Source organism: Mustela lutreola, chromosome 15 (assembly GCF_030435805.1).
Source record: "Mustela lutreola isolate mMusLut2 chromosome 15, mMusLut2.pri, whole genome shotgun sequence".
Lineage (NCBI taxonomy): Eukaryota > Metazoa > Chordata > Mammalia > Carnivora > Mustelidae > Mustela > Mustela lutreola.
In genome coordinates this window covers 8,065,403-8,088,884 of record NC_081304.1, presented here as the reverse complement: position 1 = coordinate 8,088,884, position 23,482 = coordinate 8,065,403, and the positions used below count along the sequence as shown (strand labels likewise).

At 55.2% G+C, this 23,482-nt stretch overlaps 2 long non-coding RNA genes across 6 annotated transcripts in view; one reads left to right on the top strand and one right to left on the bottom strand.

Moving 5' to 3' along the window:
• Positions 1 to 23,482, bottom strand: part of LOC131815526 (uncharacterized) — a 159,306-nt gene that overhangs the window by 16,199 nt on the left and 119,625 nt on the right. For 3 of the 5 annotated variants that reach the window (XR_009347768.1, XR_009347769.1, XR_009347771.1), the window contains exons 2-3: positions 16,375 to 16,443; positions 172 to 822 (exon numbers count right to left, since the gene is read on the bottom strand). This is a non-coding gene — a long non-coding RNA (uncharacterized LOC131815526). Of the gene's footprint in view, positions 1 to 61; positions 823 to 16,374; positions 16,444 to 23,482 lie in introns of all 5 variants that reach the window. The other 2 variants (XR_009347770.1, XR_009347772.1) reach the window with 2 other exon arrangements.
• On the top strand, positions 4,870 to 5,833 carry LOC131815527 (uncharacterized). The gene is made up of 3 exons (XR_009347773.1): positions 4,870 to 5,080; positions 5,331 to 5,436; positions 5,524 to 5,833. It is a non-coding gene; the product is annotated as an uncharacterized LOC131815527 (long non-coding RNA).

The following is a 23,482-nucleotide window of genomic DNA, read 5'->3' as shown; positions in this document are numbered from 1 at the left end:
AGAGAGAGAGAGAGAGAGAAGAGACCACAGCATTCATTTTTTGGCGCTTCCAGACAAATACCTATGTGGGATCCAAGCAGAGAAAGCTGGACATGGAGGACCCCAGCGCCCCTACAGGAGCCCCCTCCAGGGCCCCCGACCTCTGAGGTCCCCAAGAACTTCTGCCCTGACCTGCATCACTCTGGAATCCGAGGGCCCGGATCCCCCAAGAAGCAAGAGGACATTCGACGCCGGTGCTGCTCACATAGCAACACAAACATCGGCTTCTTTAGAAGGAACAGGAACAAAAATTAAAATCCCATTTGACCTGAGTGTGGTTAACAATTCACTCTGTATCCGGCTGGAAGATAATGGAACAAACACGAATTGCCGAGTCCAAAGGCACAGCAGACGCGGGAGCTGGGGGGGCGGCGAGGGTGTGGTGGAAAAGCCTTTCGGTTTCCGGGCACTGGGGGCAGGGGAGATGGAGAGGCAGCCGCGGCAGAGGAAACGCTTTCCACAAGGAGGAACGGCAAGGTCTGCGATGATGCTGACTCGTCCGGCCAGAGGTCACGTCCGGCGCACACGGGGCCGTACACAGACTTCTCTCCTCGGTGCAAGGGTCTTTGCTTTCTCCTTCAACGTCTTCTCAAATCCACAAGTTTCTTCATTCTCCAAAGCAAGAATTCTTAATCAGATCCAGAGCTCTTGCCTCTTAAGAGATGGTCCCATCTTAGCCGGGTCCTTTGCAAGGTGGCGATAGTAGAGCTTGGCTCCCGCTAGCTTCCTGGTGAGAACGGCGAGCGAGACAGAGCGGTCCTTAGCCGCTTTCCCTTGCCGGGCCTGTAGACCGAAACACAGCATCAGAGTTCGGTTCTGCCTCCTCCCTTTCCGCAGTGAGCTAGACTCTCCTGTCTTTAGCGCGTAACGGTCTAGCCGGTAAACAGATCCCACAGTGCAAAAATCACTATTTGCGCTAAGACAGAGAAAGAAAAAAAAAAAAGGAAGGCCTGTTTGTACGTCCCCTACACTGAATTCCCTCCAGGAACCCTCCACACGGATCTCACCGCTATACCAGACAGCGGACTTAGACACACAAAAGCAAAGCGCTGAACCCAACCATCCCAGAAGAACCGCAGGCTTGTTTTCTAGCCCATCATGACATCGTCCGTGAGATTTGACGCAGGGAGCATGGAGGTGTTAGGTGACCCACTTTATAGACGGGAAAACTGAGGCACAGAGGCTGCCGGTGTTCTCAGTACAGGACGGCAAGGGTCTGGTCCCTATCCTAATGCCCACTTGAGCGGGGACTTCTGTCTGTTCTCCCAAATCCCTTAACAACGAATTAGGAAATTATCCAGAACTGATGGGGTCCCTTGGAGGAAACGGGAAGACTCAGCTTAACACGTTTGCTTTCCAAATGCTGACCGCAAAGAAGCGAAGACGGACTGCGGCTCCATGTACTTTCCTGATTCCCACCACCCCCTGTGATTCCCCATTGCCGAGGGGCCAATAGAGTTAGTGCCACCAAATGCCCTCAGGGGACGTCCCCATTTGAAGATTGATGGGGCCCAGCGAGGCAAACAAAGGGCCTACTCCCAGACACGCATAATCCAGGCCTCTGGACTGCGACGATCTCCGTCCACCCCCAAGGAACAACGTGGACACCTGCGGATACATCCATTCCCCAGGACCACTCCGGGTGAGACACTGTGGAACCGGACCGAGAGCAGACAGGCAAGCCCTGCCCTTCCAGGCCTCGGGAGAGAGGGGACACAGACCAAGCACGAGGCCAGAAGGACATCGACAGCGGCGGGACACACATTGGAGATTCTGGGGGCGGTCTGGGCTAATGGGCCCCCACCAGCAGCCCCCCTGCAGGCCTTCGGGGGTCGCTAACAGCCCAGCCTGTGCAGGGGTGCCGTCCTTCCCGTGGGCTTTGGCTACCCCCCTGGCAGGGATGTGTGCAGCGGCTGCGACACCAGAGACAAGGCACTGTCAGAGACGGGACGAGGTACCAGTGAGGGCCTGCTCACGGGAGAACGGGCAGAGAGAACGCAGAAGACTTTCCTCTGCAGGAGAGCTGCAGGGAGGGGGGGGTCTGCGTGTGAGAGCCACCGACCCACGGAAAACCAGCCAGCGTGGCCCACGCAGAGGCACTCTGGGGTCCCGAGAGGCTCTCTGATTGTCCACCAAGGGGGAAGCATAAGTCTCACCCAGGTGGAGCCCGGGCCCTCCAGACGCTCTTTCATTTGGACCTGAAAACACCCCGAAGAGCCCCACCGTTCTGCGAACTCCCCCCCTCCCTGTCCCTCCTGGGCAGCGACCCTCCGCACTGTCTCTCCGAGGGCCAGAAGGAGCCTTTTCCCCAGGGAGACGCACGCAGCGAGCAAATGAATTGGCAGCGGCGGGTGGTGGATCACACAGGGACTTCCTTCTTGTTGCCCGGCAACTGCATGCACTTGGCAAGGGGACGCTAAACACAGAGGGGAATGTTGGGAGGCATTTGCAAAATAAAATAAAAAGCAAAACATACAACACCCCAGACTCATCCCAGCAGGCAGACTGAGCCAAGGCGGCTGGGGCGGGGGCGGGGGCGGGGGGGGGGGCGGGGGGAGTGGGGGTGGGATGGGGTGGGTGTTGGGGGGACAAGGGAATCACTGCAGAAAAGGAAAATAAAGTTAGGACAGAACCAGCCCAATGGAGCTTAACGCTCCGGGCCCTCCCGCCTCCCATAAACTCTGCTACGTGTAGCATTTGGATTTGGCCAAAGACACACCTCCAGGAGCCTAGAGAAAGGCGAGAGGGGGCTCCGAGATTAGGAGGCACCTGGGGGGTTGCAAGGTGACCTAGAAACCCGCAGCCCTGAGGGTTTGCCAAGCCTGCCTCCGGGTGACTGTCCCTGCTGCTTACGCTTGTCCAGCGTGCGTCACGTCCAGGTGAGGTCACTGCCACCTCCAGGGCAGGACCCCCTCCCCCACTCCTTTTCCACTTGAGTGTTTTCATGCCCGTTGCCTCGGCTGCTGGGGCTGATTAGTCAAATCTCCGACTCACCGCCTTGCCCTTCAGAACCTGTCTCCGGCCTCTCTGAACCCCCCCCCCCCCCCCCCCCCCGCGAAGTGAAATGCAGGCAGCGTTCCGGTTGGGAACAGCCCACGGAAGCAAAACTGGGGACCAGGAAAGGGTGCAGAGGAGCGAGAGAGCCCCTGTGGCTGGCTGGGTATCAGCCCCCAAAGACACCACGTCCTAATCTGGGCAACCTGTGCATGCGACCCTCGGTGGCAGAAGGGGTCTGATGTGCGCAAGACGATCCCGAAGACCCAGGTGGGCCCCAAGCGTCAGCAACAGGGTCCCTGTTAGAGGGAGGTGGGGGGGTGGGGTCTGGGATAGGGAGAAGATGTGACACAGGAGAGGGAGAGAAATGTGAAAATGCATCAGGAGTCTGGAGTCATTTGGGGAAGAGTCGGAAACATAGGGCCTCCAGAAGCTGGAAAAGGCAAGGAAATGGATTCTGCCCTAGCACTTCCAGAAGGAATGAGCTCTTGGGGTACTCTTGCCTTTGGCCTAGTGGAATGAGCCTCCAGAATGTATGAGAATAAATGTGTGTTGTTTTAAGCCACGAAGTTTGCGGTAATTTCATGGCGGCCGTAGGGAACCAATCTTGTCTGTGCAGCAAACCAGGCCTCTGTCTCCTGCTAGATCAACAGAAGAGGGGACTGCGGTGAGGACGCAGGTGACAGTGGGATGCGGCAGGTCAGAAGGGAAGGGGTCCCACATTCGGCTTAGAAAAGTCTAACAGGGTACCTGAGTGGCTCAGTGGGTTAAAGCCTCTGCCTTCAGCTCAGGTCATGGTCTCAGGGTCCTGCATCGAGCCCTATCACAGATCTAGAAAAACAGGATTCAGAGTCAGTCTAGACTAGTGATTCTCAAAGTGCAGCCCTGGACGGGCAGCTTGAGCAAGGACCTGGGAACTTGTTAGAAATGCAAATTCTCAGGCCCCACCCCAGACTTATTGAATCCCAAACCCTGGGAGTGAAGCCCAGCAGTCTGTGTTTTAACAAGTTCTCCAGGTGGTTCTGGTACACTCAAGTGTGAGAAACACTATTCTAGAGCAAAATTTCTCAGCTCTGGAAGTGATGTTTGGGGCTGGATCACTCTTCATCAGGGTGTGTGTGCAGGGCGGGGGGCTGCTCTGTGCAGTGTAAGATGATTAGCTGCATCCTTGACCTCTAGCCACTAGATCCAGTAGCACTCTCCTGTCCGTGTGACCTTGAAAAGTGTCTTAGACATTGTAAGTGAGGAAGGGTGGAAAAGGGGTTCAGCAAAGTCACTCCCAGCCGAGAAATGCTTTCTCTTGGTAGTGGTTCATTCTCAACCGTGCCTACACAGTAGCATCCTGTGGAAAGCTTCTCAAAATCCCAATTTTCCGTCCACCTGGGTTAAATCAGAATCTGCTAGGGCAGGACGAGGTAGCAGTTAAAGCTCTCCAGGTGATTCCAACATGTGCCAGCAACCCAGTGGAGAGACGGCCCCAAGCTGGGGAAGGTGACCCACCACTATCCTGACAACGGGAAGCCCACAAGAGGCTCCCAGGCAGACGCTGTAAAAGCCTGACAGCTGTCAACCTGGGAATGGGCATCCTCGTCGCCAGATGGGGTGACTAGATGGGGAGGAATTCCTGGAGGCTGTGTCACCTCGTTTCCCATCAGAACTGGGCGGACACCTCTCAGTGTCTCCCATGAATAACCACACAAAGCCTCAGTTCCCTCCCCTAATAAACAGCACACAATGGACCAGCTCCCATGAGCTAGAAACATGAGCTCACTCAACAAAAAGCATCATCTTAATAAAGACAGTGGTATGGCACTAGGGCCTATTTAGAAACGGGGAGCATTAATTCTCCTTCCAATTGGTAAACTCCCCCGGCGTTGAATCCCCAGTCCTCCCAAGAGGATGCCTTCAGAGCGAAGGGAGATTTCCCATACACTGAGCGCAGCCCTGCAAATCAGCTTGGCCGGGGCTCCACGCTGGGTTGGAGCAGGAAGGAAGGAAGGAAGGAATTCAGTGAGAACCAGCAATGGAGAGAGGGACAGATGGACAGGTTGGTGCTCTGGAAAAGAAAGAGGAGGTCAGGTGTGAATTGTTTCTCCTGCTGGGAACTGTCTTTTATTCCATGACTTTCCTCCCTGCTTGGCCTGCCTGAAATGCTGAGGCAAGCTCTTCCTTGGCCCAAACCATTAAGTCCAGGATGGCACTGGGGGAGGTGGGGCGGGGGATGGAGAAAAGGAGGAAGAGGAGGGGGAGGAGGAGGAGGGGAAAGAGAGAAGCTCACAGGGCTCTGGCATTCTTAGGTATCCCTTCCTGGCAGTTCCCGGAGGAGCTGGCTTTTCTGTGTCCCGCTTGCATCAGCCCTGCCTGGTTAACCCATATGCGAAGAGGAGTCTGTAACCCTCAGAGGTAGAGCCCCCTGACCCCACCGCGAGTCTCTAGGGGGCTAAGGTTCAGCACAACAGAGCCCACCAGTACGTTCCCATCCTTTCTCAGAGGTCCTGCCTTCTGCTCCTTCGGTAGCCGATCCGGAACAAGGTAGAAGAACTCCAGTTCTCTGTACCACGGGTGCGGAGGAAGCAAGGAAGGAACTCGGGTCCTTTTTCTGTTCCAGGGGGTCTTTTGACAGGCTCCTGGGCTATCCCAGTCTCACGTGTGCAGGACTGGCTGCTGGCACTGGCCACTTCCAGGTGCCCCCACCCCTCTCCCTGTACTACGGCCCCTCTCCAGCCTCAAAATCTACCTCCTGCTTGACAAAACCCCCGGTTCCCTCCAGCCTGTAAACCTCGTGTGCAAATGTCCTGACTCTTGCAAATGTGTTAAAAAATAAACTTTAAAAAGCTTCCAGATGTTCTGTTTGTATGGTGGTGTTTCTCTGCGGCTGTCTCCAGAGGCCAGCGCCTGCGGTCCAGCATCCTGACTGCCCAGAGGAACTACGAGGCGGCCAAGGGGCACGGCCTGGGGCTAGCGGAGGGGGATGCTCCTTCCACTGGGACTACCCTCCACCAGTGGTTCCATCAACACCCCCCTACAAAGGTGCGACTCTGCGCTTCTCCCTTTATTCTCCCACAGTCCGTCACGGCCCATGTCTTCCTAGAATACATCCTCGGGGTTCTTTCTACGGAGCATAGAGACCTCCAAAAGACCCCAAAAGGGCAAGCCTGAGATCCCCGAATGAGAGGCCTTCAGGATCCACATCCTCAGGGTGCCCACCTCATTGCTCCCTTGACATCATTCTACCAACCGCCTTTGACACAGAGTCGAGCACGAAATGATAGGGTGAGTCCCTTACATGTAAGGGGTGAAATGGTGTTCACAGCTGGTCAAGGCTCCTGGGGGCTGGTGGCCTCTGATCTGTAGGAAGGAAATTGCCAACGGGCAGCCCTGGGCACACATGGCCCCACACGCACCCTTCCCAGCACACACACACCTGAGGGCAGAGGATTCTTTGCACAAGGTGACGCCTGCTCCCTTTGATGCTCGCCGGATGTGTTCCCATTGGGTGAGAACCAGACCTCAATAAAACCGGGCATTATCAAGAGGCTGGTGGTTTGTGATTGCCCGCGCCTGTTATCTCTGTGGCCCCGGGTGGGGCCGCTTTGCGGTTCTCCACTGAAAAGCATTAACTTCTAGGTGGATCAAAGACCCTTCCGAACCAGCCAACCTGGGTCTCTTGTTTACCCCCATGAGATTGTGCCTAAAGATGGACTTTCAAGATAATAGGGACCCCAGTCCCACCCTCCCCTCTGTCCTCTCCTCATCACGCAGCCTGTCCCTCCAGGGCCACCCGATGGCCAAACACAAGGCCCTTCTCCTCTCCCTCTTCAGATGGCTCGTTTAACGACAGCTAATCGTGCACGGGGCCTCAGAGCAGCTGGCTCTGCTCTAACAACGGGGACCACGGGCACAGAGAGACACCTACTTGCAAGCCTTGCAAGAGCTCCTCTGTCCTCTACCGGGGATGGGGTTTCAGAGGACAATGGGTGCTACCCTCTTTCCTTAGGAGGGATAAATGCACAGGTGCCCTCACCGGGTCCTCTGTGGGGCTCTCCTGTCTACCCAGACGTGGGAGGGCCCGTGGCCAGCCTTCAGTGAGGACACGGCGGGATTTCTGACCTGTCTTGATCGGAAACACCAAGGACAGTCAACCACATGAGAGAGAAAGAGCTCGTGCATCCCAGGACTGCCATGCCAGTGGGCTTCGGGGGCTCCGAACGTTCCTTCTCGGCACCTCGCAGGTGTGTCCCGGGGCAGTGGGAGGCTCGCTGTGGCATCACACATCAACGGACAAACGAACGAATGATTGATGGAACCAGCGAAACACGAGCAACCCAGGCTAGTCATCTTCCACGTGTGGGAGGGATGTGGGCGCCCGACACTCATCCCTACGGGCAGGAAAACAGTCCGGAGGCAGTCTGGAGACATCTCCGCTTACAGGAACGGAGTCAAATCGAGGACAGAGTCCCAGATCTTGGGCAAGTGCCCCCAACACCCTGTGACCCACACGGTAAGCAGGAAGGAGAACAGTGCCTAGTCCGTTGTAGGACCATCGTGAGGACTGAGTGAAACGCAAAAGGCTCCGTAAGGGCATCGGTCAGCATCATCGCACCTACCCCATCTGTACAAAAAAATACAGGAGCACACTTCCTGGGAAGGGGGGACCATGAGCCAGCGCTTGGTTATTTTCCTGGTCTAGACCAGACCTCACAGGTGTACAGGGACTCCAGGCCCATCTGACGTTACGTTTCTCTTTTCGTTTTGTTATCAATAATGTTGTCTGTAGCCCTTAGATTGCATGTGTGGGACTGCGTGCTTAGTACAGGGGACAGGTGACACGGCCCCGCCTCAGGAGCCCCCACTGTGAGCCAGGCAGACGGGGCGACATGAATCGAGCTCCAGCTCTGCTGCTGTTCTACCTGGAAGCGCATGGACGTCCTTGGGCTGCAGCTCCTGGGTCCCACCCTTGCCTCTCTCCTCCCTGGAGACACTAGTGGCTGGACAGACAGCTCAGGCCACCCAGACGGGAAAGGGGGCCTCCAGGGTCTGGCCCCAGCACCGCCACCTGGACGGCAAGGGGCGTGAGTGCCAAATGGACGGGGGACATGGGGCCTCAGCACCCGCCCGTCAGGACTCGGCCAGGCTGCTACCCAAGGCTGCAGCTGGGCTTTCAGAGGCCCGGGGAGGTCAGGCAGCAAGTTCACAGGACAGGCCACCCACAAGGCACATCAGGGCTGCTGGACTGTCCCCGGGGCCAGTGCAGCTCTGGCCCTTGGCCCTGACTTGGAACACTGAACCATATGGCTTCCCTCGGAGAGGATGAGAAGAGGAAAAGAATAAACCGGGGGCAAGAGAGAGAGCCACACCTCTCTCTGGACACCGGGGACCCTTCCCGGGCTTAGGGGAGGGGAGGCTGGCACAGCCCCCAGCAGCAGGTCGGAGCAAAGCAGGCGGGTGTCCCTCCAGGAAATGGGTAATCGTGACCGCAGCGTGCCCACGAGGACCGGGGTGTCCCTGTGTTCTGCATGCAGGGCCGGGGAGAGAGGCTCCCAGGGTCGGATCTGAACTTCAAACGGCCTGAACCTTGGGTTACTTCACGCTTTTCTAATGAAAGATCCAAACTGGATTTTCATGTTTGCAGACACAGCTTTGCCCAAAAGTGTAGGCAGCGGAACAAAACAGGAAGAGAACTCTCTCTCTCTCCCCCTTCCCTCCTGAAGTCCAGGGTGGGGGCTTGGGGAGGGCAGGCGAGGAGGCAAACAAAATCTTGGCAGCCTGGGCCTGTAGGTCCCCTGGAGCCTGCTTGTGTTCTGTTAGAAGCTTTTCTCTTTTCTTTGGTCCCGCAGACACCAGTTGGTTGGTCACTGGTCCGGGCAGGGGTGGGGGTGGAGAGGAGCTGGGTGAGGCTCGGGAAAAAGAGAAGAAAGTGGTGAAGAATGGATTCTCCGGCGCAGCTGGAGAGAAAAGAGCCCGGGTGCCTCATCGGGGCGTGCTGGGACTTGCTGGACACCAGAGCCCCAGCTGGCAGAAGGAGGGTGGACAGTGGAACCAGAATTCAAAGGGGCAGCCGGAGGAGGGGGGGGAGACTATGGGGAAAGAGGGGGAGGTTTCAGTGAATCATATAAATGAGAGACAGAAAGGATGTCAGGCCACGTTCATTTCCTTCCTCTCCTAATGTGAATTATCTCATTAGCCCCGAGGTTCCCAGAGGCCGACGCTAAATGATTCCTGTAATGGGGAGCTCAGTCCCCAGCCTCTCTATGGGGTCAGACTCCTAGAAGGGCTCTTAAAGGGACAGTAGCAAACCACGTCAGTCAATCCACGCGACACAGAGTGCCTTCTCCAGATGCTTCATGCAACGTTAGTCAGACCCTTGCGTCCTGTGTTTCCACGGACGAAAATTTACTGTGAGGAGACAGTTACGGACATCGGGATGGGCTCGTCAAGGACACCCCCTTCCCCACCAAAAATGAGAGTCACCGTTCAAACCCCCGGCACCTGTAAATGTTGCTTTACGTGCCAAAAGGGACTTGGCAGGGGGGATCAAGTTAAGAGTCTTGAAATGGGGAGAGGGGATGCTAGATTATCCAGATGGGCTCTGAACGCCACCACAAGGGTCCTTATCAGAGGGAGGCAGATGGAGGGCTGAGCACAGAGAGAACAGATGTGGACGCAAACACCGAGGCAGAGGCTGGCGTGATGTGGCCACAAGCCAAGGAATGTGGCAGCCTCCAGAAGCTGCAGGAGGCCAGGAACGACTTGTCCCTGGAGGCTCTGTAAGGGACGGGCCCTGCCCACGACTTCATTTTTGTCCCATAAGGCTCATTTCGGTCTTCTGGCTGCCGGGACTGTAAGACAGCACATTGGCGGGTTGTTGTTTTTTAAGAGAGAGAGAGAAGGACAGTATCCACACACATTTCCCTGCATAGCAGGGGGAGGGGCAGAGGGAGAAGGAGAGAGAGAAGCTTAAGCTGGGTCCACACCCAGCATGTGAGCCCAATGAGGAACGTGAATGACCCTGAGATCACGACCTGAGCCAAAAATCAGGAGTTAGATGCCAAACCCATGGAGCCACCAGGTGCCTTACATTTGGGTTGTTTTAAATCACCCAGTTGCTGGTGACGTGTTACAGCAGCCCCCCGAAACCAGGATAGATATGAATCAAGTTCTTGCTACCAGGCTGGTCTTCAGAGCCTTTCATGGCAAAATAAGAAACTGGAGGAACATCAAAGAACTGTTCAAAAGTAACTATTCCATGGGTTCAACAAGGAAATACTATATAACCATAAAAACACTGAAATATCATTTTCTTAAAAATAAAGGATGGATGTATAACTGAGTAGAGATCCTGAGTATTTTCCTTTTATAAAATTTTCCAACAGTAAGCAGCTTATAACTACGTCTGTCAACATATAAGTCACAATTTGGCAGAGAGAGAGGCTGAGAATCCAGGCTGGGTACCATTCTGGATTGTGAAGACTGTCCCCTGGCGAAGGTCTCTGCTCATACAGGCACCTCAGCCTGGCATCATGGCCCTTGGCCCATGGGCCAGTGGGCTTGCAGACTCTCGTCCCTAACATGCAAATCAGTCCTGTCTCCTCACAAGCAGTCTGGTCCCAGGGACCCCTCACCTCAAGCCTGTTCTCCTACCCTACCAGAGAGCACATTCTTGTCAGCCTCATATTCTTAGACCAAGGCGTGCCTAACAAATTACTACAATCTGGTGGCAAAAAGCAACAGAGACTTCCGTCCTCCTAGTTCAGGAGGATGGAAGTCCAAAATCAGGGTGTGGGCAGGGCTGGTTCCTTCCAGAGGCTGGTAAGGGGAACCCATTCCGGGCATGTGTCCCAACGGCTGCTGGCTGCCAGCCATCCTTGGCTTGTGGATGCTCCCCTCCAATTCTGTTCCCATCTGGAGACCCTCCATCCTCTCTGTGTCTCTCTGTTCCCTGTCTCTCCTCTCCAAGTTGTCAATGGATCCTTCGTGAATCATACTTGCAGAGACCCTATTTGCAACCACGCGGTCACATCTGAGGTTCTGGGTGGCTGTGACTCCTGGGGGATGCTCTTCGAGGCACTGCACAGGTGGCCTCCACGACACTCTCTCCTCCAGCTTCCTTTACTTCAAGTCTCAGCAACTCCACAAGGCCTGCTAGGATTCTTCCTGGTCCCAGATGTCAATCACTTCTGGAAGGACTAGGAGGCAGACAGAGTCTCCTGCCATGACAAGGGCGTGCGGCCTCAGGAGAGATGGACTTCTCCACTGTGCAAGGTTCCTGCAGAGAACACCTCTCTGGAAAGCCTCAGCGGAGATCCTGGTCTGGCCAGGAGATGGAATGAGACGGTCAGGGAGAGTCTGGCTTTAGGAGAGCAGGAACTGTGCCGGATTCACTTGGCACGGTGCTGGGCAAGGAAAAGACACTCACCAGGTGTTCACTGCCCCACCAGAGAGGCCCCCGCAAACGCCAGCGTTCCTTCTTTCATTGAATATTTGGAACATTTTGGAACAAAACAAAGAATTTGACAATGTGTATATTCAACGACTATTTGCAGAGCGACTTCTCCATAAACTGCACTACGAGATACAATCTGACGCTCCTACACGCCTCTCTCTTCTTTTGTGGCAAGACGGTGACAGACCACAAGGCCAGAGATCATTAAATCAATACCTCCATGATTAGGCAGACTGAGACCCAGCGCCCCCAGAGTTTCTATATGGGCAGGTGGTGGGTTCCTCAGGAAAGCCTATGAAATAAGGCCCTTGCTCCTTGTCGGCCCACTGCAGAAGGGACAGAAGGCAGAGGAGCTTTCTCTGCAGCAGCCAAGGGCAGTATCTCTGTTCCTGCTGCAGCCCAGACAAAGGACACCTGCCACATGGTGATTTATCAGCCGTGAGAGGTCCAAGGATCTCTTAGGCCACAGGTGGGTGTCTGGAAAGCCACCCTCCCAGGGAGCACAGACCACAAACCCTGCACAGTGCCTCATCCCCGATCTGGGTGGCCCTTGGCCACTCCCGAAGCCTCGCCACAGTGCTCAGTGATCTCAGCTGGCCTCACACAGACCCTGTCAGGGGAGCAGGACAAGTGATGTTATTCTTCCCACTTTACAGATGGGGAAACCGCCTGAGTGCTGGATGACTTGCTCAGGGCCACCCAGGGAGCGTGTGTCCCGGCCAGGAGCCCAGTGCCCTCCGTCCGTAGCCCAGGCAGGCAGGTGGCATCCCCACCGCCCCCCTGAGTGGCTCCCGAGCGCTTTAGGGCCTTCCACGGGAGACAACAAATACCGGGGGCGGCTCTTCCCTTCGGGCGCTGGGCTGCTTTTTTGGGGACCTTGGGAAGCCTGACTCCCTAAAACTCCCACTCTTCCTGGTCCATCCCTCGTCCTCCTTCTGCTCGACGGCTGCACGTGGAAGGGCAGGGACCGGCGGGGGCAGGCCTGACCTGTGTCTGGGCTGGGCCTCTCCCAAGAGTGGCGAAGCCTGCCTTTTGGGATCCAGAAGGAGAAGCCCTTATGTACGTGTGTACTCTTCCTGGCCTGGAGAAAGAGGGAGGAAAAGCAGAGCCGACCTGAGGCCTCGCTCTCCTCTTGAGGTTTGCCCACCTGCCCCACAGAGGTTCTCTAAGCCGTCCCCTGTTGTATCACGCTGTCTCAAGCCACCCCAGGAAGAGGCTGGGTGACTTCAGAGCAGGAAAGAGCTGGAAGAAGGCTACCCACTTCTGGGGCCACAGGTCAACAGGGCAGGAGTTAATTATCTTCGGGTCAGGCCTCTGGAGAAGGAGGTGGGGTTCTTTGGCTGGGGCCCCTGGCCTGACAGAGCCCACACCACCCAGAGGCATTCACGGCAGAGCTGATGGAGGCCCAGGAGCCAGGACTCGGCAGGCGGCACCTGCACGCGAGCCCGGGCCAGTCCCGTCCACAGCCCGCGCCGCCTGGAATGCCCGGGATCAGGCTGGCTCCTGGGACCTAGCCTTCCGGCCAAGGCTTCCCCTTACCAAACCACTTCTCGGTCCCCTTCCTCGTCCTGGGTGGAATGTGTGTCATCTTCAGAGCGCCCGGGGACACGTGGTACAACCCAGAGCTGCGTGGGCTCCTCTGCCTTCGGGGTTCAGGCCGGAGAGGAGCCCTCGGAAGGTGAGTGAGAGGCTCCGCAGGCTCTGGGAAGCCCAATCTTGGCCGGCGTCCGGTTCCCATGACAGTCTTCCTGGCAGTGTTAATAACTAACCCCGTCCCAGACAGGTGCTGGCGGCCTGGCCTCAGGAGTTCTCGCGCAGGGTTGACAGTGAGTCACTTCCCTTGCATAGTTTGCTTGCAGACTGAGTCACCCAGAGGCCGAGCCTTCCGTACATGTTCTCACACCTGGGCCAAGGCACATTCGTGCCCATGTCCTCGACCCCCTCGTCTCCAGTCAGCTGCGCCCTGCGAAGTCGACCCTCACGGCCGGGGCCACACAAGTGTCCCCGTGAGCCAGCCTCTGCCCTGCCCCCAACCCACCCACTCCCTCAGCAGGGACGGTGACCCCGGGGCCCAGGGAGTCTGGAGAGATGTCAGAGACGGGTGCGGGACAGGTGGTCCCCTGGGCCCGATGCTGGGTCAGGTCTCTGTCACCTCGGACCTTTACCCTAAAGAGCGCTCTCATACCTTCCCACTCCTCCACTGCCAAACGAAGGACGACTGGACGTGGAAAGTTCTCAACAAGGAGCCAAAGCACGAAACTGTGAAGCCATGTTGGCTCCACCACTCTGGGGAAGGACAGAGGCTCTGGGGTGGTAAACTGAGTCTCATGACTGTGGCCATGCTCTCTGTGCACTGCGTCAGGTGGGAGAAAGGCTGGCCTGGCAGGACCAGGACCAGGTTGCATGGGCTCTGGGGACACCTATTAAATAAACCTTGCCTGGAAGAACAAACTGTCAGGGAACCCTTCGTCCCCCGACTCTTATATGGTATTTTCCTACAAAAAGGATTTTTATTGAAGACAGAGAGAGAGAGAGAGAGAAATATGAAAAATTAAAAACAAAACAAAACAACAACAAACAACAAACCCCAAAACGTCACTGAAATCGTTTGGGGATTTACTCCTGTTTAATCCTGAGAAAGTCCCTCCTGCCACCTGGTTTCCAAAACAGATGCTAAACACAGATGAGCTCAGGTTAGACTGCGCTGGGCGTCTCACGGCCAGGGGCTCCTGGCAGGTGCGAGACTATCAGGTTGAGAAAAGATGACACTGTTTCTAGCATCGGAAGATGTCCAGTGTGCAGGCGTGGCGGGAAACCTGACACCTCACCAGCGCCTCCCCCCCAGCACCTGGCCTTTTGGATGACCTCCCCTTGTCTGGAGGAGGCGATGGGGTGACAGGGCGCTCCCTGGGGGCGGGTGGCCCCATATCGCCCACTCTCAGGAGTCAGAGTGCAGCCCATCGGCAGGGCTCTGAGACCACGGCTACAGCCCTGTGCACCCCGGGGAGCCCCCCGGACTTTCCAAACTGAATTTTGAAATCGGTTTTGGCAGCCGTGGCCATGGCACACCCACCCAGGCTGTGAGGGCCTCTCCCCACCACACGCGTCCTGCACATCGTGTCCAGGGCCCCAGCGCCGAGGGGACAGAGGCCAGAGGGAGCAAGGCTCCACCCCCAGGGGCTGACTTGGGGAGCCCGAGTGAGTCATCAGGCCTGAGCGGTGACCACGATGTCCCAGGGTGAAGTGGGAGGCCTGGGGACAGAGCCCGCTGCCCAGACGCGAGCCACGGTGACTCACATTTGGACCCCGAGGGAAAGTTCCATCTGCGAGTCCTCTGGATGGCTCCCGTCTCCCGGGTGAGGTCATCCGCGCTGCCGCTCAGAACTGGGACATACTTCTTTCTCCCAGAACCCCGGCGTTTCACTCGCAATTATGGTTAGGGCAGAAATCCCCATCCCAACCACAGCCGCTCGCCCTGCCCACCGCACACACACGCACACACGCACGCACACACACACACACATGCATACACACAACAGACGGACGGTAGGGGAGAGGGTGTCCTCCCTGGGTGTCGGGCTTTTGCATCGTTCTTTATGCCAAGGGGTCAAAAGGCAGCGACGGGGACGGGCCTTTGAGAGGAGGGACACTAAATCTGCGCCCGTTGATTTGACCGTGTTGTCGCTGCTTCTGACGATGGCCCTGTGGGCCCAGCCGTCAGGCTACCATCTTGCTCCATGTCCCCAGGGGCCATCGGCCTGGAAGCCGAGGAGAGCACAGCCTCGGGTGGAAAGAGTCCCCAGCAGAGCAGCGCTCAGGAGCTCGGCAGGGTCGTTCAGAAATACACTCGAGCCTGGGAGAAACGTGCAGGCGAAGACCTCACCCTGCTCACGGTCCTGTGCTTTGCAAGCGAGTGTGACAGGGCGTGTGCACTCGGCTAAGGCTTTGATGGGGAGCAGGAGGCATGTGGCCTGACGGACTGCAGTTTCCGGTGCACGTCAGCTCACAGGACATTAGCTAACAAGCACCATGACTAGGTCCTCATGGAAACGTTCTGAGAAAGACACGTCTGTCGGGCGCGAGCTCGGGGAGCAACTGCCAGGATTTAGTGTTCTAGGGGGTGGAGGCGTGAACACCGTGAACACCACTGGACATCACCCTTCTGCCTGATCCATGCGGAATAAGATACGTAAGGAAGGGAAGAGACAGGGCATCTGCTGAGGTCTAGACTTTTATTGGATCCACTGTATTGTCCCATGTAACCCACGACCTCCCCTGAGGACAAGGTATCAGCACCAGCATCTTCTAGGTGAGGAAACAGAGGCTTAACAATGCACCCAAGATCCTATCCGGAGCTAACGAGGGAAAAAAACACCCGCTGACATTCACTGTGTGCTTTGTCCGTTCCGGGCACTGGGCCAGGCATCTCACTCATCTCGTGCCACGACACGGCAGGGACGGCTCGTTCATTGTCCCCATTTTACAGATGGGAAAACTGAGGGCTAGGGGAGGGAAGGTCAGCAGCGATAGAAGGCAACCCCGGGTGAGCAAGCGTTCCTCTGCTTCCTCATCTGTGGGCTGGGTATGACACGCTCCCCTGCTGGCATTTCGAGAGGTGAGAACGAGTTCACCCAGGTAGACGCCGTGAGAACCCAGCCCGCCTGGAACTCACTGCAAGGACTGTTAGTATTTATTAACCTGTGTCTCTGGACCTTCTCCGACAGCGAACTGCAAGGCTCCTCCTGCCAGTCAGCCCTCTGGGATAGCAGGCGGGTGTGGGTGCAGGAGGGCTGTCTGGGAAAAAGGAGGTTGGCTGCAGAAGGAATAAACCCCCACCCCCACCCCGAGCGAGCGGAGCAGCAGGGGTGTGGCTCTGCTCTGATTACCGGCCGCCTCACCTTCTGTCTTGTCCTTCTTTTCTTGGCTCGGAGCACCTCCCTAGGTCAGCTTCAAAGCTCTGATTTCACCTAGAAAAAGAAGGGAAAGTTATGCCAGGAAAAGCAGAGTAAAACTCATCTGCAAACTTAAAATCTAGAGGGAGTGGTCTCCGAATGCCCCACAGCCTTCCAGGAACATAGGCGTTTAATAATTGTTTAGTCTTTAATATAGAATAAAACTACATTCCTTCTGAACAAAGGCAAAAACCCATTTCCTCTGTCAGTCACAGACATGGCAAACTGGAAGGTGACTTTCAAAGAAATACAGATGTTCATTCTAATAAGGAGACCTACAAGAAAATGGAAGGAAGGTCACATTGGAGAGCAATTTTTTTCAAGTTAAAACTTAAATTTACAGGGGGCTTGTACACCTCCCCCCCAAAATAATAATCTATTGTCACAGTCCTGAGTTGTTCTGTTTTGGGGGCCCCTTTCCTCAAAGACTCTTATGACACTGTATCTGAATTGTTTTATGTTCTGACCACATGGCACGTCTGAGTTCATGATATGGATCACCCATGAGGAACCTCTAGCTCGGTGCCCGGTCCCTGTCGTTATGAGCTAGACCTTCCCTGCCTCCTGCGTGAGTTTCTGGAGTGCAAGGTTACGACGTGTCATTCCTGAGCAAAGGCACAAGGTTACCGGCAGAGTTGCCGCTGCTGCTAAAATAGATATTTAATCTTTAAATCCGACCTCTGTCCAACCTGATTCAGACACCAGGAAGGGTAGTATTTCAAAAGGTGTTTAAGATAATAGCCCCATTCTAAGCTTCCCCATCATTAGACTCAAAGAAATCACTCTAGCCCCCTAGGCTGGCAAATGAAAACAGAGAGAAGAAAAAAAGGGGAAAAATAATACCATCAGATTTGAAACAGAAAACTTGTAACCTTCACTCACAAGGGAGAGGATTGTTTGGGTGGCGTTTTGTTCTTTCCCTGGATGCACACAGACATCATCTTGGGGCTTGGATCACTCCCGTGGTTTCTAGAGTTACGGAGGACCAGGTCCAGGCTGGTCCTCTGTGGCCAACCCCACCAGCCAATGCCCACTGCCACCACACACCCTCCAACGCCAAGTCGGGCAGCAGAACGGATTCCCACTCCTGTTACTGCCTTATATAGGGCCACCCCCACACCCAGCCCAGGTTCAGTCTCTTAGGTGCGGAACATCCCATAACCTCATTCAAGCTCAAGCCTTGCATGGAAAGGACTGTAGCCTGACCCTTTCAGGGGAAATAGGAAATTGGACACAAGGCGATCTAAGCTCACCCAGCCCCAAGACATTTCAGTCCAACCAAAGCAAGCTGACCTCGGGAAGTGGGGAAGTGGAAAACCCTAGGGTAGGGGGAGATCTGGAGGAGACGAGGGGTTCTCAGCGTCCAGGTTCCCAGACTTGGCTACCTGCTGAAACCACTGTTCCCCATTCCCCTGGGCAGCCTGAAAGATATCTTGAAGCCTAGACCTCGTTCCCAGCAGTTCTGATTGGCAGAAACTCAGTATTGGGTTAAAAAGAACTGAAGCTCCCCAGGTAAGTCTAACATGCATTGAAATGTAGGGACCATCTGGAGATTCTTTAAAAATTCAAAATCAATGGCTCTGAGGGGGCGGCCTGAGATCGTGCCTCTCTTACCAGCTCCTGGGTAAGCCCAGCGCTGGTGGCCCGCAGAGCACGCTCTGGGTGGCCCCGGCTTAGCAGGGGTGCCCTCTAACACCTGCCTTACGTCCGGTTCCCCTGAAACCTCAGGCAAATGGATCCCACTCCACCCTCCCGAGCCTCCCCAACCCCTGTCCAAGAGGCCCTGAGGCACAACCCCTGAGGTCCAAGAGGCACAGCTAACCTGTGGAGTGCCAGACGGGGAGAGACGTCACTCACATCCCAAGAGAGCTGCGCCTCTGCCTCCATCCCCCACCTGGATCCAAGCCCCAGCCCAACACACACTCTAGGAAGCAGTGCAATCAACAGAATGGTTTTTTTTTTTTTTTAAGATTTTATTTATTTATTTGACAGAGAGAGGTCACAGTAGACAGAGAGGCAGGCAGAGAGAGAGAGAGGGAAGCAGGCTCCCTGCTGAGCAGAGAGCCCGATGCGGGACTCGATCCCAGGACCCTGAGATCATGACCTGAGCCGAAGGCAGCGGCTTAATCCACTGAGCCACCCAGGCGCCCCAGAATGGTTTCTTTCTGCTCTGTTCCTTAACGTGAGTGGGGCTCTTCCCCTCTGCTTTCTGTGCCCACAGGCTTATCGAGGGCCGGCAGGCCGCAGGCCTCCAGGAAGCCCGGGGACCCATGGATGCAGCCTCTCCCGGCCCCCTGGCTCAGCATCTGCCGCATGGAGCCCTGCACACCCACCTCCCCGCTGCCCTTCCGTGCCCAGTGTGGACCACGGCAGGACCCGGAGCAGACGGCACTCCCTCGGAACAGGCCAACGGCAGCAGGCCACGCCTGGCACCAAACCGCTATGCCATGGGCTACCCACAGCTGGTCCCCAAAGGTCCCTCCCTTCCTTCTGTGCGCCCACCCTGACTGGTTCCTTCCGGGGGTCTCCGGGGATGCCTTGAGCCAAACAGCACCTAGGGGTTCTTGGCCTCACCACCTCCAGCCAGGATGGAAGGGGCTGGTCCCCTGGCATCCCTCCGACGGAGGATCAAAGGGCCCAGCGGGCAAGGCCACAAGAAGACACTGGCCTGCAGCGCGCCCAGACCCACCCCAGCCCGCAGCCTCTCCAGAAAGCGCATCACCACCTCCGTCGGTCCTCAGACAACAGAAGGCCACGCACTGCGGCAGAGGGAGGGCAGGAAATACAGGCGAGATCAAACTCGGGCTTCTCCCACTCTGCAAGTGAGTGGTGCCTCTTTGGCCAAAATAAAGGTTGCAGGTGGGAGAATTCTTGGACCTCCTGGATGGGTCCAGCCAGGGTCAGAGGGGCGTGACTTCCACAGAGCAGGTCAAGTCGCTGGCAGGAGGCCAAACCACTGGGTCCCATTTCGAGGCACGTACCGAAAGGCCAAAGCCCACTGAGCGTAGGAGGCAGTGCCCAGGACTCCCAACCATGAACATGTTCTAATTTCTTATAAAACTAGAAGGAATAAAAGAAGTATAATATGAAAGCTCACATCTCAATGAATCTGGCCTGCACGGCAGTCATCCTACACCACAGCGATCAGAAAAGGCCATTTTTTAAATTTTTTTTTTTTTTTTTTAATGTTGGAAAGGGGCTCATGACGACAAAAATGCCTAAGGTCATGAGCGTCTGATCCACTCCGAGTTCCACTTCCTTCCAACCTCCAAACCCGCCATTCTTCATGCGGACCCTTTGTGGAAGGCCTTTGGCAGCCCTGGAGGCCACTGCTCTTTCCCAAAGGCCCCCAGGCCAGCCCAAAGACCCTTCCCCTAAGTGCCTCCCAGCAACACTCCCCTGACTCCGTCCCCGGCTCGCCGGGTCCACGCAGGTGCGCTGGGCCTGCTTCGGACCAGGCAGACAGCCCAGCAGCTCCCACCCCCGCTCAGCCTGGCAGGTAGACCTGCCCCTCTAAGTCCAAACACACGCTCAGTCCCCTGCAGGATAAACACCGAGCATACATCACACCCAGGCCTGTAAAAGATAATTACCCAATCTGATCTGGGCAAATTAGGCCCACGGAACCGTCTAATTCGTACACTGAACTCAAGGGTTATATCGGCAGGAAAAATTAACCTGGCTCTTTATTGGGATTTGCCCCCAGGTCAGGATTAGGGATTGTTTATCTTTTTAAATTCTCTAGCTGAGGAAGCCTGGAAAGGCTCTCTCTGCACCCACCCCTTCTCCGTTCCATCCCATCCTGGTCCGCCAGCTGCCCAGGGGTCTTTCCTACAAACTCGCTCAATAAAGCCCCAATGAGAAGAGACAGACAGACGACAGTTATTTTTTCACAAAAGAAAAGTTGAGACATCCCAAACCCAAATTAAGGACTTTATTAATGGGCACTGACTCAGAACGAGTAAACAGAAGAACTGACATGCCCAGATGGCAATGTACCTCCTAATTATTCTGGCCCAACTGTGAAATGTGGACTTGGAAAACACTCACAAATGCACATTTCCCTAAATAAATATGCTGTCTCTCTCTCTTCCTCTCTCTCCCTCTCCCTCCCACCTCTGTGGAGGAGTCTCTCGAGAGGAGATGCCATGAACAGGGGTTGCTCGGTGCCCATCCCCTTAGCTCATCACCGGTTAGAACACCCAAGACCTGTTGCCGGGATGTCAGGACAAGTAGACAGCAAATGAGGATTATCCTTCGTCTAACCAAAATAAGCACCGTGGCAAGACAGCCGGCTTTCCCCGCTCTTTCCTAGTGTACCTTGCAGGGGGTTTCCCCTGGGGGGAAAAAGTCCCCCGCGGACTCCCAAGTCAGTGCTGTAACAGGGAGACGAAGCTCTGGCCCACCCAGGGGTATTTAGGGCTCATACGTTTGTGGCTCCTGCAAAGGGGGGGGTGTCCGTGTGAGGACGAAGGCAGTGATGAGCACACAGGCCGAGCGGTGCTTCGGGCCAACGTGATCTACCCATGAAATCATTGCAACGTGCCTCTCCAGGAGACGGAGATGGCTTTTCTGAGCCTACCCTGGAGCCTACAGTAGGTCCTCTTGCTCTTTAATCAAAGGGCCGTGGGAATGGATCGTATATGGACAACCTGACCTCAAAAATATATGTCTGTGTGCACGTCGCTCTGTCCGTACGTGTATACTCCAGGACAATGACTTTATGGGAAAGAAAACCAGTTCCACACAACAGCCTTTGGCTTCAACCAACAGAGATCTAGTTCTCTTGCTCTTGATCCGCAAGGATTCCGGGCGAGCCAGCTAAGAGATGGGGAAGAGGGAGCCGGAATGGGCGGACTTACTGTCAGCGGGATTACTGTCTTTGTAAGGAGGTGTAGCCGGATCTCAGCCTCTGAGTCCAAGAAGGCTGAGGCAAGTGTACACTTTTTGGAAGGAGACATCCATCCCGTGCCAACTATATTAAGGAGCCTTGGAGGAAGGTCGGAAGCAGCAAAGAAACGTGTCCCTCTTCCTGAACGGGGAACACACTGACACATTCGGCAAAACTGCCCATTCCAGGCGCAGACAAGGGGAAGTCGAGTATCCGGCAGAAACCGTGCAGACGGGACGACACAAAGGCTTGGTGAATAAGCGAAATGATGTCACACACACTTACGGGTTCTAGAGTCATTCAGTCTAAGGCTAAAATCCTAGCTTGGCCACCAACCAGCTGTGTCACCCTAGATCCCTTCCTGGGTGCCCCCTTTCTCACCTGACCAATGGGAGCCGTGAGAGTCACCATTCTTTGTCACTCATAAGACTTCCACGACCGCGAGCCACGATCAGTCCTGTTATTTCTGGTGGAAGATGGACAACAGAATTACTCTTGTCTGCATTTCACACATGGGGTATCGGTGCTAAATTAAATCACGCATTCAAGTGCGTAGCTTGTTTCCAGGTCGGGGTAAGTTAACTGGGAAGGATTAACTGCTAGCAGTGTAAAAATAACTAGATTACAGAATTGCACAGTTCATAAAGGCGAACTTGGAAGGAGAAGGCAAAAGGTTAACCACTGTCATGTCTGGGGAGCAGGGGTATGGGCAATTTGTTTTATTTCTACATGTCTACAGTGACCAGGCCTTGTTTGGTGAAGGAAAAAAAACAAAAACAAAAACAAAAACAAAAACAAAAAAAAAACCTTGGTATTCATAAAGATAATACAAATAAAATGGACATCCCAAAGTCTTAAGTTAGAAATAAAACTATTCACACAATTTTTAAAGAGAACAGTCAGAATGGAAGTTGCAGGATTGCTTGTGAAGTCAGAAAGAGATACAGCAAGCTTGACCCCAAGTTGGGGTTTGAGGTGAGAGCCAGCAGGGGTGCACCTGGGACCTCCTGTATGATCCCCAGAGCAGGGGTGAGCCGCACCCCAAGGGGCAAGTGTGGGTGACTTCAGAGGCAGCTGTAGATTTCACCAAAGGGAGAGCAGCACCTTCCCCTGAAGGGTGCAGTCCACACCAGCTTGAGCTATAAAACCTGACCAAGAATCTTAACCTAGCCAACACGCTGCAGGCCAGAGGGTTAACAGACCTGCTCCGTGGCATTTTCCAAATACCTGTGCCATTATAGATAGAGAGCTCTGAGGACACTAGCCACTTTGGTTCACGACATGTGTCTCCATGCACTTCCCGGAGCTTCTTACATAACCCCTGCCTGGAAACAGGGGCCAAGCACCATGGAAGCAGCTGAGGCCACGCCAGAAATAAGGGGCCTGCTGTTCTGCAAAAGCATGCAGCGGGACAAGTGGATTTGTGCCTGAAAATCAAGATCCTCATGGGCCTCCTTTGGGTGTCCAGGCCCAGGAACTGCGCCCCCCCCTCCTCTTCCTCCTGGGTCCAATATAGACGGGGATCCCAAGGCTCCAGCCCCAGCCCTGCTGAACGCCCATCCTCTCCACTGGTCCTTTAAGATTTCCCCCAATCCCTGCCCCTGTCCTTTCTCCTAAGCTCCAGGGTGCAAACGGCCTTCAGGCTGACCCCTGATTCCCAAAGGACCTTAAGTTGTCCACATTTAGTGGTAAGTCCTTCTCTCCCCCTCAACCAGGCTCCCCTCAGCACCTTCCCATTCAGTGAATTAAACTTCACTCTCTCAGTGACCCACATGGACAATGTCCCCCCAGATCGCATGAGTCACTACCCCTGGTCAGTTCTTCTGCTCATGTGGTTCATGATCCATCTTGTCCATATGTCCCCATATGGACACAATCCATATGTTCCCCATAGCCATGACCACAGCCGAGGCTCTCGTTAGCCTCTAGCCCAGGTGTCCGCATAATAAAAATGTCATTTGCTGAGTGCTCACTGTGTCCCAGCACTTCCCATGGATTCCTTTACTTAAGTCCCTCATCTGGGGCCACGTCTCCCCCTGTTACCTATCCCTTTGCACACTAGCTCTATTTCTCAGCTGAAAAGCTTCCTATCTTTGGTGCCTCAGGTCCTTTGCACTTACTGCTTCCTGAGCCTGAAACAGTTTAATGTCCAGAGTCTCAGCT